The sequence below is a fragment of the Triturus cristatus genome, chromosome 6, assembly GCF_964204655.1.
Source record: "Triturus cristatus chromosome 6, aTriCri1.1, whole genome shotgun sequence".
NCBI classification, from domain to species: domain Eukaryota; kingdom Metazoa; phylum Chordata; class Amphibia; order Caudata; family Salamandridae; genus Triturus; species Triturus cristatus.
In genome coordinates this window covers 301,002,823-301,025,277 of record NC_140589.1, presented here as the reverse complement: position 1 = coordinate 301,025,277, position 22,455 = coordinate 301,002,823, and positions in this window count along the sequence as shown.

Below are 22,455 nucleotides of genomic sequence, written 5' to 3'. Positions count from 1 at the left end.
TTCTTCTCTTTATTCTATATGTTTTGTGGATGTCTGATTTCTTCACATTTTCTGTAACCTCACCACTATTCTTCTTATATACAAAAAAATGTTGCGCTCCGTCCAGTGTGTTGGTCTGCACCTGGACGTATGATGTGGCCCTATGATGAAGCATGACACTGCAAAGTGTGTGAGGGCAGTTTAAGACATCTGTTGTCTTTCTTGTTGTAGATCTCTTCCTCTTCTTTTCAATTGCCATTGAGTGTTGAGGCAAATTGTCCCACACTTTTGAAATCTTTACTTTTAGTAGTAGTATTTTTGTTGATTTTAGTTCTTCTCTGTGTAGTGAGTTTACATGTCACTAACCATGTCATGAGTAATATAATATGGGAGGTCATAAGCAGTGCATTATGGGGGCACGAGATATAGTTAGCCCAGCTAACTATAACTGCTGAATTCCACTGGTTGTGTATGAGTGAAACCTCAAATATAACATCCCTGTAGCCTTTGTTTTTTTCAGTGAATTTCAAAGTTTTTAAAATGCTAATTCCTAGCTATAATGTGCCTGTAACCTTTGGTTCTTTCACTGAATTGCTATGTTTTTTTAAGTAGTAGTCACATTTGCAGGTTGGTGGAAGGGGGCTGTGCCTCCGATTGGCTCTCAGGAATCCCACTGTGTAGGACTTACAGGAGGTACCAGGAGGGCTTCTTGGCCCCCAAGTCTTCTCAGGAGTAAAGTGGACTTCATCCCCAACCCGTCGTGCACCAGGAGGCACGTTTGCGGAGTGGTGGAAAAAGGAGGCATGGCCCCCAAAGACCTCTTAGCAATGACGCTGTGTGTGACTTACTGGAGGTAACAGAAGGGGTGGTTGGTCCCAAAGGATGTCCTTAGGGGGCTAACTACCCCTCCTGTTGCCTCCAGTAAGTCCCACACAGCAGGATTGAGGAACGGTTGTCAGAGGCCATGCCCTCTTTCTCCACCACTCTGCAAATGAAACTACTGGTGCACTACTAGGGGGATGAAGTACCTTTCACTATTGGGGTTACATGGGGTCCAACCACACCTCCAGTTACCTCCAGTAAGACCCACTCAGCTGGATTGCTAAGAGGTTGTCAGAAGCCAATTTCCCTTTCCCCACCACTCTGCAAACGCATCTCCTGGTGCACTACTATTTGGGGTAAGAAGTCCACTTTTGTCCTGAGGCCCTCAAGAGCCAAGTCGACTTAATCCCCCAAACAGCAGTGTGCCAGGAGGTACGTTTACAGAGTGGTGGAAGAAAAGGAACCTGCCCTCTGACAACCACTTAGCAATCCCTGTGTGGGACTGGAGGTAACAGGAGGGGTTGCTCACCCCAAGGACCCTCTGGAGGCAAGAGGATTTCATTCCCCAACCAGCAGCATGCCAGGAGGCATGTTTGCACAGTGCCTGACCATGTAAAGTGAGTGCCGGACAGCAGGAGGAGCCTCAAGGCCCTGGTGGCCCCTGTCGGCTCCCTGTGTGCTTTGGACAGAGGGAGCAGCTGAACATGATGCTCCATCTGTTGAAAAGCAAATCTGCTCTGCTTCGAAGCAGAGCAGAGTTTGCTATGGTTTGGGGGAGCAGTGCAAATAGGTGAATTTAAATGTCCCGGGGGTGGGCACCCCAGGACATTGCTGGAGCCAGCCCTGAGGGGTGGTGGTCCACAGGGTCATCAATGGGTCCAACGATTACAGGGACATTATAGGTAGGAATTAGCATTAAAAAAACCTTAGAAATTCACTGGAAAAAACAAAGGTTACAGGGACGTTATAGTTTAGGTTTCACTCGTACAAGACCAGCGGGCCCCCTCCACTGCAGTACACAGCCCCGGGGAGGTGGAAGTCTCTGGGGTTTTGGGTGGCCCCATGGACCCCCCACACTTATTTCATTTTAGTCCTGGGGAGGTGGTGGTCCCCAATTCTGTGGGGGGGGCGTTCAGCCCCCACAATAATTTTTAAGGAGGTGGCCGTCCCCAGGGATATAGGGGGCACACGGACCTCCCCACATTCAATATTAATTTGCCCTGGGGAGGTGGTGGCCCCCTGGGCTTAATGCTACAAGGAGGGGGGCCCATGTGCCCCCTCCTAAGTATTAATGAGAAATACAATGGTTGTGTGGCACACTGCAGTTCCTGAATGGTATTCAAATTTACACTATATTAGCTTAGTTATTTCACACTTGCCCCTGGGACCTGACCCTCCGGGGGGGGGGATAACAAACATTTTTTTTAAACATTTCCGTGGCAGACATGGATCCAGCGCAACTCCCACTGAAAATTTTTAAAAGTTATGCTTTTTTTTTGGTCTGGGGTCCCTGTGAAGATTCATCAAATGATGCCAAAGTTATAGCCAAATGGAAAAACGCTCTTCCTATGGAAACTAGGTTCTAACTATAACTACCTGCTGGTGACCTCCAACAGTTTATATATATATATATACATATATATATATATTCACTTAAAAAACCATAGGTTTCACACATGTTATAGTTAGGTGGATATTTCACTCGTAAAAAACCAATGAAATTCCCCCGTTATAGTTAGTTGACTATAACTCGCGCGCCCGCAATCCTCTGCTCATGACGTCACATATTACATCACTCAAGACATGTTCAGTGGCATCACTCTTGACATCACTGATGACATCATCCTTGTGATAGAGTGGCGGTCGCGCGAGTTATAGTTATCTCAACTAACTATAACGGGGGAATTTCATTGGTTTTTTACGAGTGAAATATCCACCTAACTATAACATGTGTGAAACCTATGGTTTTTTAAGTGAATTTGCAAGGTTTTTTAAATGCTAATTCCTAACTATAACGTGTGTGAAACCTATGGTTTTTTCAGTGAATTTGTACGGTTTTTTAAATGCTAAGTTATGTATGTATTATTTTTTTTAATATATTTATTTTACAATAAACTACGTATTAACATTTTTGTAAAAATGTTTTATGGTTTTTCACCGTGCGCGCACCCCCGCGATTTAAAAAAAAAAATTTAAATGTTTTTTTCTGCCTTCGGGGTCCTTCAGGGACCCCCTGACAACGGCTAGGGGGTCAGGAACTCTCTACCCTGCCCCCTTTTCACGTTCGCCACCTTCCTTTTCCACTCTCGCACTGAAAACAAACAAAATGGCGGCCGACACTTCCTGATTTCGACCGATTCGAACGTTGACTGACATGTAACAACCAATCTGAATTACGCTTGCGCACGTTAATGTGCGCGCACGGTGCGCGCACGGTGCGCGGCTATAGATATGTATGTGCTTTTAACTGCAATTTTCTCAGGAACTACTGAACAGATTGACTCCATATATGCAAAAGGCACATCCCTGACCTGAGGACTACCTCTCGGCCAAATTTCAAGTAATTCTGTTCAGCCGTTCGGTCTGTACCTTCGACTAAAGGTCCAATGGGAAAATGCATGGGGAAAACGTGTTTTGCAACCCCCCTTTTTTCTCGGCCCCTGCTTGACGAATCCCCCCGAGACTTTCAGGGTAGGAGCTGAGCGGAGCGCCCCATTAGTTTTGAAAATTTCGCGAAGATTCGTCAACCGGCGCCAAAGTTATTCAAAATAGAATTTTGAGATTTCCTATGGAAACACCACGGTCCTAACTATAACTATCTACTGGCGACCGCCAGTAGATTATATATTTATATATATATATATATATATATATATATATATATATATTCACTGAAAAAACCATAGGTTTCACACATGTGATAGTTAGCGGAAATTTTACTGATAAAAAACCAATGAAATTCCCCCGTTATAGTTAGTGCAGGCAACTATAACTCACGCGACCGCAATCCTCTGCTGATGCTAATACTGTATTTAGACACTTATTTGCCCATGTCTTCTTCCATACATTTTTAGCTATACATATATTACAAATATTTTTTTTTCATAAAGACACATATGTCATCAGCAGAAGATTGCGGTCGCGTGAGTTATAGTTGCCTGCACTAACTATAACGGGGAATTTCATTGGTTTTTTATCAGTAAAATTTCCGCTAACTATAACATGTGTGAAACCTATGGTTTTTTCAGTGAATTTGCAAGGTTTTTTAAATGCTAATTCCTAACTATAACGTGTGTGAAACCTATGGTTTTTTCAGTGAATTTGTACGGTTTTTTAAATGCTAAGTTACTTTACGCCATTCGTGGCGTGCGCGCCCACTTAACGCAGTTCGTTCCGTGCGCGCACAGTGAGCACGCGGTGCGCTTCGCGCACCGCGCGCCCGCTTTACGCAGTTAGTGCTGTGCACGCACGGTGGGCACGCGGTGCGCTACGCGCACCGCGTGCCCACGTTACGCTAGATGGGCCATGTACGCACGATGCGCTTCGCGCACCGTGCGCACATGGAGGACATATGATGCACTTTGTTTTGAAAGGTAATATTTTAATTTTTCGGATATGTTATAAGCCATGCACAAATGGTGCCCTTCGGGCACCATTTGCACACGGGGTGGAGAGAGTGTGGATAATTTTTTTTTTTATTATTTTTTTTTTTATATTTTAGTTTAACTCATCTTTAATAAGCCATGCACAATTGGTGCCCTTCGCATACCAATTGCACACGGGGTGGGGAGAGTGTGGATAATTTTTTTTTTTTTATAATTTTTTACCGTACGCGTACGGTAAGCGTAATCGGCGAAATTAGCGAAAAAATATAAATTCCGTTTTTGGCCTTGGGGGATCTTTGGGGACTCCCTCAACATTGCTATGTGTGTGGGAGCTGTCTAAACAGCCCCTTTACATGTTTTTGTGCTTTATATTTTAAACATCACTCTCAGTGCGAGAGAGAAAATGGCGGCCGCCGCTTCCTGGTTTCGGCCGATTCGAATGTTTACTAAGATCTAAGAGCCAATCAGAGTCGCGCTCCCGCACGCCACCGTACGCGTACGGTAAGCGTACCGTAAGCGCACCGTAAGCTGGCTCAGATATATATATTGATTTAAAGGCTATTTTCTCAGAATCTACTGAACAGATTTACACTAAACCTACAAAAGGCACTTCCTTGACCTGAGGACTACCTCTCTGCCAAATGTCTAGTAATTCTGTTCAGCCGTTCGGGCTGTAGCCCTGTCTACAGGTCCTATGGAAAAATGCATGGGAAAAACGCGTTTTGGGACCCCCCTTTTATCTCAGCCCCCGCTTGACGAATCCCCCCAAGACTTTCAGGGAAGGAGCGGAGCGTAGCGCCCCACCTATTTTGAAAAATTCGCGAGGATTCGTCGACCGGCGCCAAAGTTATTCAAAATAGAATGTTGCGGATTTCCTATGGAAACGTGGTCCTAACTATAACTACCTACTGGCGACCGCCAGTAGGTAATATATATATATATATATATATATATATATATATATATATGGGATTCGGTTTTTCCCAAAGGGAGAGTTTGTTCCTCGTGCACTCCCGTGTACTGAGTTCAATGAAAATGCCACCAGGTATTCATTCAAATTTCCATGCGTTTATTGCAGCATCCAGCAAAACCTTACGCGTTTCGGTCTCTACGGAGACCTTGCTCACAGGTAAAGTATACGATTGTAATGTGTTTTTAAATTAAAAAAACCAAGCGGAAAAACCAAATCAGGTTACATCACTTCCTGTGAATTATACAGGCATTATGGGACATGTAGTTTTTTCAATTACAAAAAGAAACTTTACGCAAACATGGATTATATCTTATTGACATACAAAATCACGAAATACTCTCAATTTGCGAGGTGAACGCATTTAACTTAAACATTGATTCTCGACCTCGTTGACATTGAAGAATAGCATTTCAATTCATCACATACTATCAAGGCCCTCCAGTGGGCATATTCAGTTCACCTTATTCATTTTTCATGTCAATTAAATTGTCGAGGTGAGCGTTTGCCCAATATATTATCATGCAAAGAATAAAAATTTAAATTTGATGTGTGTCATTCAAAATTAAGCCCTCTAGTGGGCGAAACTGTTCCACATCGTGATCTGTGGAATGTCCCAAATTAAACAATGAATTCAAACATGTCCCAATTGAAAAGGGGTTTTATAAAGTTTATAAAAAATTCAAGAAAGAGAGAGTCGGCACCATTAACTCTCTGATAGATATCTTTACAGGTGGCAGTGTAATTCTTCATCTTGATTAAGGCCATATGGGCTCAAAGTCCGAAAGTTCATGATGTGTTTGGACTCTTTTTGTCTCATTACCAGTTCGCGATCTCCACCTCTTTTATTTGGTCCAACACTCTCAATGCCATAGAACTTTAGGGATTTCCTTTGTGTTCCTTCTCCATATGTCTTGCCATCGCGTTGCTGTGATCAGAATTAATTGTAGCACGGACATGCTCCAAAATTCGTAATTTCAATTCTTTTTTTGTGCTTCCAATGTATTTCTTATAGCAAGGGCATTCAAGGGCATACACAACGAACTGCGTTTTGCAGTTAATTAATTGTTCAATTTTCCATGTTTTGTTATTTGCCATTTGTAGTTCCTTCGTTGTTTTGGCGATGCAACAAACTTTGCATCCTGCGCATTTATAAAATCCTTTCGGTCTACACCATGCCTCTGGTTTTTTTGATTCCTGAAAATGACTGTGGATCAATTTGTCCTTCAGGTTTTTTGCCCTTCGATACGTCACATTGGGGTGGTCTCCCACAATTTGAGATATTATGGGGTCCATGTGGAGAATGTGCCAGTTCTTTTTGAGAATCCTTGTAATTGCATGGTTGGCCGTTGAGTGGGTGGTGATGAAACGTATTTTGTCTGATTCCTCTTTTGGTGATTGCTGTTTATCCATCAGTAAATCCGTTCTGTTAATCATTGTAGAACGATTCAGTGAATATATATATATATATTCACTGAAAAAAACATAGGTTTCATGGGTGTTATAGTTAGCTGGACTTTTCACTCGTACAAAACCATTGAAATTCCCCCGTTATAGTTAGTTCAGCTAACTATAACATGCGCGCCCGCAATGCACTGCTGATGACGTCACATATTACATCACTCGTGACATGGTCAGTGACATCACTCATGACATCACTGATGACATCTCAAATGACATCACTGATGACATCATCCAGTGAATGTGTGTTTTTCTGAAAATTACATATGTTTTATATATGTATATCTCAAGGTCGATGGAAGAATAAATGGGTATACAAGTGTTTAAATGGATGATTTGTTTGGAAAAATTGATTGTATAACTGACTGATTAAGTGCATCTTAGTGAATACATGGCTTAGTGAGTAATGTTTAAATGTGTAAATATCTGTATCAGTCTCTCACTTTGTGTATAAGTGGCTGCATGGGTTGGTGAGTAGCTACATGAATGTCTATATAGGTTATTAGTTGGTTTTTTGAGTATCAGTATGAGTGTCTGAGTGTCTGTATGGTTCGGTGGGGGTATTACGTAGTGCATAGGTGCATGAATGAGTGACTCACTGTTTGTATGTGTTGAAGACAGCATGTGTGCAGGACTGTATGGGTGGATGAGTGTGTGCATGGGTGTGTTAGTGAGTGATAGACTGTCTCAATAGTGTCTTTATGAGTAACTACATATGTTTTAAACTAGTATATGTGACTATTGGTGTATATAAGTGAGTATATGTGAGAGTGAGAGATTGAAAGAGTTCCTGTATGAATAAGTATGTGTTTCTATAAGTGATTGTTTAAAAGACTAAGTATGTGTAAGTTTCTGTAGAAGTAAGTGTGGTGGTGTGTGTATAACTGTATATGCAAGTAAATGGATGTTTGATTCTTTATTAGCATGAGTGACTATGTGTGTGAGTAACTCTATGGATGAGTGGCATTGTGAAACAGGATGTATAGGTGTGTGAATACATATGATGAGTGAGTGCATGTATGAGTGACTGTATAGGACTGTTGGTGAATGAGTGGATGTGTATGTGGATCTTAGAATTACTGAATAGGTTGTTGTAACTGGTATTGGTATGTCCATTGTTTTGAACATTGTAGTTTCTATTTTTGAATGTGTGTATCAAAGGTTATATTAGGGGAAGAGGAGGTCTGCCACTCTATCACAAGGATGATGTCATCAGTGATGTCATTAGTGATGTCATTTGAGATGTCATCAGTGATGTCATGAGTGATGCACTGACCATGTCATGAGTGATGTAATATGTGACATCATCAGCAGTGCATTGCGGGCGCGCGAGTTATAGTTAGCTGAACTAACTATAAGGGGGGAATTTCAATGGTTTTGTACGAGTGAAAAGTCCAGCTAACTATAACGCCCCTGAAACCTATGGTTTTTTTAGTGAATTTCTAAGGTTTTTTAAATGCTAATTCCTAACTATAACGTGCCTGAAACCTATGGTTTTTTCAGTGAATTTCAAAGGTTTTTTAAATGCTAATTTCTAACTATGCCTACAGAGATAGGACATGTGAAGAAAGAAGAAAAAACGCACAAAAAGAAAAAAAAGAAATGCAGAAAGAAGCAACAGAAGTCCTCAAAGACGAAGAAAAGTGCAGGAAGAAGGATAACATGCAGAAAGAACAAACAGAAGAGCAGAAAGAAGCCTTGTTGCAAAATCATCCTGTACCCTCAACTTTTTCAGACGGATACAGGTGGTAACTGAGTCTGACTAACCAGCCCTAGAGCCAGTGCTATGTTAAAAGACACTCAGAATACAGTGAAAACACCTATATACACTAGTGAACACTATGCGTTGAGGTCCCCCTCTGATCAGCATGACCTCCTCTGTAAGCCCCTAGTATATAATATGGCAGGGGATTAAAACTACCTCTTAAAACGCGCCACAGGGCGCGTTTGCACACGTCACCTCAGGCCCCGTCCCCTCACTTCCCCACTGTGTAAACACGCCCTGTGGCCGTTTTAAGTTGGGAGAATAAGTCCCCTTGAATCCTGAGGGTCCCTAGGGTCCAACTAGCCCACTAGGTACATCCAGTATGCGCCACAGAGCTGAGTTGCAGAGAGGTGTAAAAAGTGGCACGGCCTGGACCACCTCTCTGCAACGCAGCTCAGTGGCGCTTACTGGAAGCACCTGGTGGGCTAGTTAGCCCCCAGGGGCCCTCAGGATTGAAGGGGAATTATTTCCCCAACTTAAAACGCGCCACAAGGCTTGTTTGCACACGTTAACTCAGGCCCCGTCCCCTCCCTTCACCACTGTGTAAACACGCCCTGTGGCCGTTTTTAGTTGGGAGATTAAGTTAATTTGAATCCTGAGGGTCCCTAGGGTCCAACTAGCCCACTAGGTACCTCCAGTATGCGCCACAGAGCTGCGTTGCAGAAAGGTGTAAAAAGTGGCACGGCCTGGACCACCTCACTGCACCGCAACTCAGTGGCGCTTACTGGAAGCACCTGGTGGGCTAGTTAGCCCCCTTGGGCCCTCAGGATTGAAGGGGAATTATTTCCCCAACTTAAAACGCGCCATATGGCGTGTTTGCACACGTCACCTCAGGCCCCGTCCCCTTCCTTCCCCACTGTGTAAACATGCCCTGTGGCCGTTTTTTAAATTGGGAGATTAAGTCCCCTTGAATCCTGAGGATCCCTAGGGGCAAAATAGCCCACTAGGTACGTCCAGTAAGCGCCATTGCAGAGAGGTGTAAAAAGGGGCAGGGCCTGTACCACCTCTCTGCAACGCAGAGCAGTGGCACTTACTGGAAGCACCTGGTGGGCTAGTTGGCCCCCAGGGTCCCTCAGGATTGAAAGGGAATTATTTCCCCAACTTAAAACGTGCCACAGGGCGTGTTTGCACACGTCACCTCAGGCCCCGTCCCCTCCCTTCACCACTGTGTAAACGCGCCCTGTGGCCGTTTTAAGTTGAGAGATTAAGTCCCCTTGACCCTAGGGTCAAACTAGCCCACTAGGTACCTCCAGTAAGCGCCACAGAGCTGCGTTGCATAGAGGTGTAAAAAGGGGCGTGGCCTCAGAACACCTGTCTGCAACGCAGCTCCCTGGCGCACACTGGAGATACCTGTTGGGCTAGTTGGCCCTCAGGGACCCTCAGTATTGAAGGGGAATTAATACCCCAACTTACAACTGGCCAGGGGGGCGCGTTTGCAGAGTGCTGCAAGGAGGGGGCGTGGCCTCCAGCGCGATGCCGGTCTTTTATTTATTTTATTTTTTTAAGAAGGAGGGCTGTGTGGCCCCCCCTTCTTTTTCTAATTTACTGGCCCTGGGGACCCCATTCCGCAGGGCCTGCACCCTAATTTTTTTTGTTGAAAAAAACTTAATTTGGCCCTCCCAAGGCCTTAATCGGCCCCGGGGGACCCCAACCCCCAGGTCATGGCCTTTTTTTGATTGAAATTCAATGCTGTGTTACACCCACCAGTGCCCGCCGATTGCCTCACACCTCTGTGTTGTATTCCACCAGCTAGTGCGTATGCTATGACACTCTCTAGCCCATGTGCACTGTAACACCACCCCGTGAATATGTCATACCACACTTGCCTTCGCACAGGTTATATTGCCCCATCTAATGTGCCTTCCTCAATCTGTATGTTATAACGCACAGCGCTATGCCATACATATTACAATCTGGGATCCATATCTTTGTCACAGTGCATATGCAACGTTACACTCCCCAGCACATATTTTATATTACAACTTTAGAGACTAGTTATGTTACACAACACTGCCCTGTGCATATTACACTTCAAGTCGCATATCCCATAGCACGAGCTAGTGCCTGTGCTATCTCGTGCTCTCCAATGAATCTGTATTGCGCACAATGTAGTGCATATTATATTTCACGCCCCGCTTCATCTTATATCACACTTTTTGGTGCATAGTTTATACCACATACTACATCTAGTTTTCATTTTCAATCGTGCTCTCAGGACTATGTTCTATATAACACTGCGTCCACCTACCCTTTTCACGGGCATTACATTTTGCGATGGGGGTGGAGGGTCAGGGGGTGTTTCTGCCAAGTGAGCCCAGAGTCACAGTCACAAACGTCCTCTTCTTCCTGAATATAAGTGAGATTATGCTGCATATTTGTTCATATTTTAAGTAGTTCGCACAGACACACATTTAAAAAAAAATAAAGTTCCTAATACCCACCTTCTCTGAACAGTTAGCTTGCTGCCCCATCCACCTCCTCCCTATCCTCTGTTATCTGAATCCATGGACTAGCCTCCTCCCTCCTGCCATGCATGGTCTGATGTGCTGCCACTGCCCTCCATTTAGCATGATGTACCAGTCCACTCCTCCTGCCCTCCATTGCCCAATTGTATGGCCCATCATTGACCTCCTGCTTAGCCTCTGTGCTTAGCTTGCTGCCCCTATTCTCCTTCCCCCTGCCCTCCGATGTCTTTGTGCATGCCCCTGCTCCATCCTTTTTGCCCACTATGTTCCATGGACCTGCCACTCCTATCTACTCTTAGTGTTCTGTTGAGCTGCCACTCCCCTCCCACCTGCCTAGCATTGTCAGATGACTGTAACCTGTCCCTGCCACCTCCACCCTGCCTGTCCACATGCCATGCCCCTATCCCCTTCCTCGTGTCCCCCATGGTCCATTTTACTGCCACACCCTTCTGCCCTCACTGATCTGTTGTGCTGCAACTGCTCCTCCTGCCTGCCCCACACGGTCTGTTGTGAGGCCCCTTCCCCTGAACTCTCTTGTCTGTGCCCAGGTCCTGACCCTCCCTTCTATCCTCCATGGTCCTTTGTGCATGCCCCTGCACCCTCCTTCTTGCCCATCATAGCCATTGTGCTGCCACTAACCCTCCCGCTTGCCATGCATGGTCTTCTGTGCTGCCATGGCCCCTCCCACCTTCCCTGTGTGGTCAGCTAGCTGCCCCTTACCCCCTCCCACCTTCCCTCCATGGTCTGTGTGTATGCCACCATAGTCTCATTGTTGCTCTCCATGGTGTGTCTTGTTTCTAGTGCCCATCCTGCCTGACCTCCATGGTCATCTTGCTGCTCCTGCCCTGCCACCTTGCCCCCAGCCCTCTGTTTCCATGTGCAGACCCCCTATTCCCTCCTTCCTGGCTTGTCTGTTCCATTGTAATGCCCCTGATCCGTCCCTCCTGCCCTTTATGGTCTGTTATGCTGCAGCTTTCTCTCCTGTCTGTCCATTATGGTCAGCTAGCTACCATTGCCTCTTTCCCATCTGTTCTCTGTTGTCCATGTGCATGGTCCTGTCCCCTCCCTATTGCTTTCTATGGATTGTTGTGCTGCACTCCCGTCCCGCGTGCGCTGTGTGGTGTATTGTGCTGCTGCAAACCCTGATGCCTGCCCTGTAGGGTCAGTTTGGTGCACCTCTCCATGTCCCTCCTGTCCTCTGTTATCCGAGTCCATGTCCCTACCCCAAATCCTCCTGCCTACCATGATTCAATGTACCATACTTGTGAACATTTTGAACTTGGTTAGAGGGAGATTTTGAAAAAAAACTGGGGTATTGATTTTCCCCTTTGAGTTACATTGAAAAAGAGAAGATTGTAGACAGGAGACAGATCAAATAAAGCCCATTTGAGCTTAAAAACATTGGACGTTTCCTGGCTGAAACGGGTCTGCTGGCATGTATGGTTGTACTACCACTGCCTCTTCCTTCTGCCCACAATGGTCTATTATATTGCCACAGCCTCTCTTGCCAGTCCTGTATTGTTGGTTTGTTGCCCCTGCCCCCCTTTCCACTGCCCTCCATAGTCTGTTGTGCTGCCATTGCCCTTCCTGCCTGCCCAGTGTGGTCAAATTGTTGCCTCTGCACTCTCCTACCTGCCTTCAATTTTCAGAGTCCGTGCCCCTGGCCTCTGCCTCTCAACAGTATCTCAATGAACAACTAGATTGCTAACATTCTATAATTATTACAAAAGTGTGGAACGCCTGACGTCATCTTGATGTAATCAAAACTGTAATACCTAGAGTATTTCCTTTAGGAATTACATATATGAGAGGGTCTTATTTGCATCAAAATTATGGTTAGTGCTCTAAAAAACTAAAATGAGGACATATTTTCTGAGTTTTCAAATAACGACAAAGAACTTTTAAATTATTTGTAATCTTTATGTTTTTTTATCCAGTTGACCACTTGATTAAATGTTGCACCTTGGCGAGAGGATGTGGTGTTACTTCCAGAGCTGCAGACTTTGCAACTGGGGAACCAGGTTGGAGTTTCTGCTTCAGCTCAACATTCTGTGATTGTGGTCAAATCACTTAATCTCCCCATGTCTACAACCAAAATGAATTTGATCTTGCTCATGTAAAGCATTCCAATACCTGACAAGTCTGCACTATATAAAACTGCAAATACACACAAAAATAAGTGTTTTGCACACTTCTGTCATTGGGCTACATGTGGGCTACATCTGGGTGATATTTGTGCTGCATTTAGGCTCTTTTGTGTCTGGTGGCCATCTTGGGAGATTTATTTGTTATGAAGTTTCCTAATTTCCTCATTTACTGCAGTCTCCTCAGTAGGAAATGCTTTCAGTTTTTTACTTTGATTCCATCAAAAAGGTATTCAGATATGTCACACATTTGACATAAATTCTGAATGTTAGCACTCTAGTTGCTCATTAGATCACTGTAGTAAAGCTACTGCTCACCACGGAAGTCTGCTGCTGGTATTAAAAGTGCATGTTTCAGTCTGCATATCAGAATTTTTTAATGAAATAGAAGAGGATTTGAGAAGTCACTCAAAATGTGCCCTAAGTTTTCTTTCTGCAGAACTAATCATAATTTCTATGGCAAAATGAACCCCCTAATTTTGTTCCTTTTTAAATTAAATATTTTAAGTGTTACCACTTTATTCCAATCAAGATGGCTTCAGGTGTGCCATACTTTTGTCATAAGTAAGACTGTTAGCGCTCTAGTTGTTCGTTAGAACACTCTGGGACATTCTGTCATTGGGCTATACTTGGGCTACATTTGGGTGATATTTGGGCTACATTTGGGCTCTTTTGTCTCTGGTGGCCATCTTGGGAGATTTATTTGTTATGAAGTTTCCTAATTTCCCCATTTACTGCAGTCTCCTCAGTAGGAAATACTTTCAGTTTTTTACTTGGTTCCATCAAGAAGGCATTCAGATGTGTCACACATTTGCCATAAATTCTGAATGTTAGCACTCTAGTTGCTCATTAGATCACTGTAGTAAAGCTACTGCTCACCAGGGAAGTCTGCTGCTGGTATTCAAAGTGCATGTTTCAGTCTGCATGTCAGAATTTGTTTATGACATAGAAGAGGATTTGAGAAGTCAAAATGTGCCCTAATTTTTCTTTCTGCAGCACTAATCATAATTTTTATGGCAAAATGAATCCCCTCATTGTGTTCCTTTGTAAATTAAATGTTTTAAGTGTTACCACTTTATTCCATTCAAGATGGCTTCAGGTGTGCCATACTCTTGTCATAAGTAAGACTGTTAGCGCTCTAGTTGTTCGTTAGAACACTCTGGGACATTCTGTCATTGGGCTATACTTGGGCTACATCTGGGTGATATTTGGGCTACATTTGGGCTCTTTTGTCTCTGGTGGCCATTTTGGGAGACTTATTTGTTATGATGTTTCCTAATTTCCTCATTTACTACAGTCTCCTCAGTAGGAAATACTTTCAGTTTTTTACTTTGATTCCATCAAGAAAGCATTCAGATGTGTCACAAATTTGCCATAAATTCAGAATGTTAGCACTCTAATTGCTTATTAGATCACTGTAGTAAAGCTACTGCTCACCAGGGAAGTCTGCTGCTGGTATTGAAAGTGCATGTTTCAGTCTGCATGTCAGAATTTTTTAATGAAATAGAAGAGGATTTGAGAAGTCACTCAAAATGTGCCCTAATTTTTCTTTCTGCAGCACTAATCATACTTTCCATGGCAAAATGAACCCCCTCATTTTGTTCCTTTTTAAATTAATAGTTTTAAGTGTTACCAGTTTATTCCAATCAAGATGGCTTCAAGTGTGCCATATGTTTGTCATAAGTAAGACTGTTAGCGCTCTAGATGTTCTTTAGAACACTCTGGGAAGCTGCAGTAGAACACAAAGGAATCAACTGACAGTCTCTGCCCTTGTTGGATGTACATGTTTTACTAAGAATCTCAGACTACATTCTCACAGGACTGGGAAAGATATAGTGAATTTACAGAAAATATGCTTTCATTTTAGCTACAGGAGCACCTTCGAAACCTCTATGGGAAAAGCATGAGAAAATAGTTTTCTCTCAAACATGATTTATGATATCCTAGCAAAAGGCTTTTTCACAGGGTAAAATCACCGTAGAACACACCACAATTCGTAAAATTAGTATGGTAAAATCAATAAATGATTTCTAATGTAACTAAAGTATGTTATCACCCTTTATACGTTCTCCTTTTGCATAAATGCCATCATTTTAGAACAGGTAAGTGGGAGATTTCCAAAGTAAATCGGGAGAATGGTTTTTCCCCATTGATTAGTATTAAAGTAGATTAAAGTAGAGGCAATTTCAGGTGGGAGACAAGTAAAATAAAGTAATTTTGGACTTCAAAAATCCTTAGTCTTCCTCCTATATTGGGTCTCCTGGCATGCATGCTTTTGGTGACCCTCAAAACCTTCCATTCACTAGAATGCATTTCAATGGGTTGCTATCATGTATATTTGTCCCAAGAAGACTGACAACAGTTTTTGGATGAAGTGCTGACAGCCAATCAGAACTCATGATGAGATATGTGGTTAAGCACCGCTCATGGATTTACACCATTTAAGGCAAAGAGTGCACTTTGGACCTAGAGATACCTTTCTGCCACATCTCCCACACTGAAGGTAGTCCAATGTATCAAGGATGCCATGGTGGAGCTTGGACTGCTCCATGCCTGATGCATTAGTGACTCCGAGACTCACAAGGGTACACATGCCACGCCCGCACAAAACAGCTGGTCCCGTCTAGACTATTGGCTACTGAGCGATAGAGCCAATGCAGAGGTGGGAACTCTGCCCCGCACACTGTCTGATCACAACCCGGTGCGCTTGGCGCTCATTATTCCCACTAATCCACGCCGTCCATTCACCTGGCGATTTGCGGTGGACTCACTCTTGGACCCTTTATATGAAGACACTGTCCAGAAAGCGATAGTGCAATACTTTGAATTAAATGTAGACTCTGTTGACAGCGCGGCTACCCTGTGGGAGGCCTTCATAGTAACTGTGCAAGGGGTCTGCATTAGCACCACAGCAGGAATACTGAGTGATATCAGTGGTCAATTGTATAAACTGGAGTCCTTACTGGGGGAATTGGAAAAAGAGTACACGTCCCGACTAGGCGCATCCACATTAGCCCGCATATACGAGCAAATTCTGGGATATGACTCACTGGCACAGAAGGAGGAGAACTATATATCACGTCGACACATTGCCAGGACCTATGGGGAGGGGGGCATACCGGGAAGGCAACTGGCATTTAAGCTTAAGTTTCAGACTGATCACCACCACATTTCTACAATAGTGGACACTCAGGGAGGTGAGCATTTTGCGCCCCAGGACATAGTGGACCAATTTAGGGACTGCTACGCATCTATGTATACCTCTGGCGGGAGTTTTGACAAGGACGCCTTAGAGGACGATCTATCTGACATTGCCTGTGCGTGGCTGGGAAATGGCCAGCGCGAATATCTCAGCCTACCTGTTGACAAGGCCGATGTGAGAGCCGCATTTCTCTCCTTACCGAACAAAAAAGCGCCGGGACCAGACGGCCTCTCAGCGCAGTTTTATAAAGTGTACGGAGATCTGCTGGCACCCTACCTGCTCGAAGTGTATGCGGTATTTAGAGAAACAGGGGTAACCCTATAACCCAAGGAACCTGGGCCTCATCAACATAATATAAACAATGGTTCCATAGGGAAACAATTAATTTGAATCGCAATAAATCAAAAACCACAGCATTTATAAATCAATTGAATAATCAATATTAAACAAAGGATCACAATTTTAGATACAACAATTTATTCTTTGTGTTTTCAGTTAAGTATCAACTCATTCAAAGATAAACAAAATCCTATACAAGGAATGAAAAAAGGCTGTATATACAATATTTTTGAAAAACGACGCAGTGACCAAGTGAATAAAGTGACTTAGTGCAATGGGTGAACGTATAGATATTTACAGTATATGCACGTATTTTCTAAATAAAACCAAAATATATACTAAATTTCTTATTATGAAAAGTCCTCAGCTTCCTCGTGGATATGTAATAAACCTTGTAAAGCACATGTCCTATTTTTTTTGTTATAAACAAGGAAATCCGATTAATAAGGGACTGTAGAACCGTCGACGTTTCGACCCTACATCAAACAATAGTTGTAAATAGTCATATCGGGTCTTCTTCAGGACTCAGGAGGTGTATAACAGCCTAAACAAAATAAATAAGTATATATGAATAGTAAATCTCAATGCTGTGATGAAGACTTTGAAAAAGGGAATATTCCCATAGACTCACCTAAGGTGTAGGTAATGGAACAGATGACCCCACAAATATCACAGTTACCACTTGTTGTCAATCAAAGGGGAACTGCCAGGTGACATATATGCGAAGCAATACGAATATATCAGAAACACGAAATAATTTAAGCCAGTAAGAAAATATTCTTTTAGAGTTTTACCGGGCTCGTTAAGGGTCTTGGCTGCATTGGGGTTCCTCTTAATCTAGCAGGTTAATTTCTTCTTTGTTCTCTCTGTCTTTATTCTTATCGCTTCAATTAGCGGGACTTTCTTTGGAATACTACAAGTGTAAACCCAAGTGGGGATAATCAGTATGCTATTCACGACGTGTACAAACAGATAAAACCATTATAGGTTAGTAATAACCCAAGTGGTAGCTCACCTGGCTTCAAAGTTGAAACTTTGCGTATACCACTTCAAAAATAGACGCAGCCATCAGGACACGAATTCAACTAAAATGCATAAGCAAAACATATTTAGTTTCGCAGATTGTTATGCAATTTGCATTAAACTGAGGTCTAATCTGTTAGATAATGGGTAACCTCAGCAATAAATCACAAATTTCAAGAGCTCGTTGTTGACTCTATGCACTAAACCTACCAACCATATTTAGTTTCGCAGGTTGTTATGTAATTTGCATTAAACTGCGGTCTAATCTGTTAGATAATGGGTAACCTCAACAATAAATCACAAATTACAAGAGCTCGTGGTTGACTCTATTCACTAAACCAACTCAACAACTACATCCAACATATGCGATGTCACACACACTTAAAAGGAAAAACTATTCACATAGAGCACTATGTGCAGATGACTATATTCTCCCCGAATGCTTTAACTCGGTTATCAATGCATTTAATCGCAAATGAGGCGACAATCCAATTCCTATCACACAGTATACAATGTAAAACACAATTCAACGGAAAACAAATATCCATCGAGTACATTGGAACTGTTCGGTTATCAGTCCCTACATCAGCAAACCAACCCACGATCTACGCATAATATTAAACCAACTAAGCCACAAGTTTAAAGGTGAAATGCGAAAGGTTGGGGCGCCTCGTACCTGATGCTCTTCGGTTATTTCTCTCACTCAATGGGGTTCAATTCATTTGAAGCAGCAAGCCCGAGAGACGCGCGTGCAGCAGCTATATTGCTGCTGTCAACAAACATAGAAACGGGACTATTGCTAACGACGTCAGCTGACATAGAAACAGCTCTCACGGGGCATGCAGATTCTTCGTACGCGTGAGATAGCACACAGTGCCGTAGTCAAGCTGCTTTATATTTCAACACAGGGGATCAAATATTTCGTTTATGCAGATCTATAATATGTTAAACCCAAGCTGCATGTTATTAAAATTACATAGCGAATTTTATTCGTTTCAGATTATAGGTTTAGCTCCAAATCTCTATTGCACATTTTCTTCATATTAGACAGCTCTTTTAACCTGGTTGAACAAACGACAGGGAGGCACAATGATACGATCACAATAAAAGAGAACAACTCTAGAGGTATTAACATTTCCCGTACATAGTGTATGACACCAAATAGCTTCACTTGAAACACAGTGTATTACCCAGGTAATTTTCAAAAAAACAGTTCGTATGACGTTTTACAATGAATAGACAAATCATTGTTTTTAGACAGTTCGTTGTTAATAAACGGGGCTGTCAGAGAACAACTCTAGAGGTATTAACATTTCTTTTACATAGTGTATACCACCAAATAGCTTCACTTGAAACACAGTGTATTCACCAGGTGATTTTCAGAAAAACAGTTTGTATACAGTTTTTACAGTGAACAGACAGATCATTGTTTTTAAACTGTTCATTGTTAATAAACGGGGCTGGTAGGCATACATTAGTACAGGAGGTTGGCAACAAGTTAAATAAACTTCTTTTACCCAGGCAGTGATTTTAATGCGTGTCTGCTAGTCTTAGCCAAAGCATAATATGCCTAGTTGTTTATTGGTCTCCTCATTTTCATTTATTCCTGTCTTTACAGAGTCCAAAGAGTGGATCCATCTGCATTCCTTATAGTTGAGAATGGAATGTATGTTTCCACCTCTCGGATGCAGACGCACTTTTTCCACAACTGTCCATCTCAAACTATCTGGTGCATGGTTAGAGCTGAGAAAATGGTCCACCAACGGTGCCCCTTGTGTTTTACATTTGACCCTGCTCATGTGTTGTAAAATTCTGCACTTTATTTTTTGTGTAGTTTGCCCTACATAGATTTTATCACATGGGCAATATATTACATAAATTACATTGTTACTGTTGCAGTTCGTAAATACAGGTCGTGTGTAACTCCTTGTACCAAAAACAAAGTCAGGACCTTCTATCGTAGACAAGCAAGCTTTGCAATTGCCACATTTTTTATGGCCCAAAATCGGTGGAAGTGACAATTGTGAACGTAAGTCTGGTACAGGGGGACTCTGAAGATAGGCATTGACTACAGCATCCTTAACACTTCTACCGCGTTTAAAGGCAAACAGTGGTGGATCAGTAGTCCCTATTTCTGTAGCTGCCAAGTTCCAATATTTAACTATTGTTTTCTTGATTGCTTGGCTATCTGGGTTAAAGGTGGTGACACATACCATTCTGTCATTCACTTTTTCACTTGTCCTGGTCTCTAGTAGAGTTTCTCGTGGACAATACCACGCTCTCTTTTTGGCTCATTTCAGGAGAGTACTGGGATAACCTCTACTCCTTAATCTTTGTGTTAAGACTATTGCTTCAGCAAAATAGTCTATTCTCTGAGTACAATTGCGCCGCAGTCTAAGAAACTGCCCGTAAGGCAGATTGTCACGGAGACTACGGGGATGATTGGAAGTGTATCTGAGAAGAGCATTTCTCTCTATGGGTTTTCTATAGAGCCCAGTATATAGTATACCATCCATGGTTTTCACATTAAGGTCCAAGAAACTTATGACCTCATTGTTTTCACTCATTGTGAATTTTATATCATTAGATCTTTTGTTGAGCCATTCAAAGAATGACATCAAAGTCGTAGTTGTACCGGTCCAAATCATAAAGACGTCATCGATATATCTTTTCCACATATCGATGCTGTCTCTGTACGGGTTGTTATCACCATACAGATGGTCCCACTCAAACTTATCCATGTAGAGATTTGCCAGGGACGGTGCATAGCTCGCACCCATAGCAACGCCCTTGCATTGGAAAAAATATTGATTCTGGAAAACAAAATAGTTTTTTGACATTGCAATGTCCAGCATAGCTATTAGAAATTCCGTGGGGACTCTATGGGGAGTTGGTCTTGTATTGAGTACCTCTTTCACCACACCAAGTGCTTCATGCTGAGGAATGCTCGTATAAAAGGAGGACACGTCTAAAGTTACTAAAAGTTGTCTCTCCTTATCAAACGGGTAATCCTCTATAAACTGAATCATATGTGTAGAATCCCGAACAAAAGATTTGGTTTCTGTCACAAACGATTGTAAAAAATAATCGATGTATTGGTTAAGGGGTTCTAATATAGAGCCAGAACCCGATATAATTGGGCGTCCAGGTGGCTTCTCAAGGTTCTTATGGACCTTCGGCAAAGTGTAGATTGTGGGAATTCTAGGATTTGTTTTCAAAAGAAATTTAGATTCTAAGGTACCCAAAAAACCTAATTCAAGGCCCTGTGTCACTAAGGAGTCTATCAAAGTCTTTATCTCAGAAGTTGGGTCCTTTGTGATAGGTTGGTAACTATCGCGATCATTGAGTTGTCATTGGATCTCCTTGATGTAATCAATCCGATTTTGTATTACAATTGAGCCACCTTTATCGGCAGCTTTAATAATTATCTGCTCATTGTTCTTAAGGGACAGAAGGGCCGATTTTTCTCCTAGAGAAATATTGTAGGGAACAAATCTAGGTTTGTCCAATATGGACAACACCTCTTGCATTACAATTTGCTCAAACGCTACAATTTTTTGACTCATAGTCTGTATTGAAGGTGTAAAGACAGAATCCGGTTTGAAAGGTGTCGCGGCAATCGGCCGAAGACACGGTTCTCTTTGTGCAAAGAAATATTTTAATCTGATCTTTCTGAAAAACTGCATAAGTTCAAGTTTAACCATAAATGGATCCGTTCTTGGAGTGGGAACAAATGACAACCCTTTGGAAAGAATATTAGTTTCCTCTTGCGACAGACTATAATTAGAGAGATTGATAATGGGGTCACTCTCATTCAAAAACAGAGATTCATTGTGGGCATTATTGGAGACTGGAGGGGCTATAGTATCTTCAACCCGAAGAAAAACATTTGGATGTGGCAAAGCTGCACTAGTACAGAAAGTGGGTGAGGTGACCAACATTGTGTTCAAAGGGGTCGCGGTTACCACCGGTATGTCTGACATCTCATTGAAATTTCCCCGTGATTCACCTGATCGAAGAATCTCACTTGTTGGTTGCCCCTTTGGGGTGGGGGGTCCTGATTTACCCTGTGAGTGTACAATTGTTGGTTTCCTCCCCTGCCGCGATTCCATCCTCTCTGTCTGGGATACCCCCTTCCTCTGTTGGAACCCCATGTTGCGTCCCCTAAAAAAGACTGTTGTTGAAGACCTTGAGATCTCTGTGCTGTACTTGTCGAGGCTTGTTCAGTTTCCCCTTCAGAGTTGCTACCGAAAGAGGAATTGGACAAAGTAGTGAACCTTCGTGGTCCCTGTCTGCTACGGTTGGTGAAAAAACCTTGACTATCCTGTTGGTAGTAATCGTCTGAAATGTATGGATATGTGATCTTCTTATCGTAATTCTGTATATCCTTCTGCAGTTTGTCTGCCTTTTTATGTAACGTAAATGTATGGAATTCAGCAAGTGTTTTTTCTGCCTTTTCCAAGGCTTCTTTAGCGTTTGTCAATGTATTATCTCCTACTATTTCCCTTTTGAGGTCATTGATTTCTTGTATTAGTTTTTTAGAATAATCCAATGCTGTTTCAACTCCAAGTACCATCCAGTACCTGGAGCAATTATTTGAAATATAACTAAAGCCTTCCCTAAATTTAGGGATGTCAATGAAAATAGCAGGTCGTTTCTGATTTGGAGACCTTTCGGGAT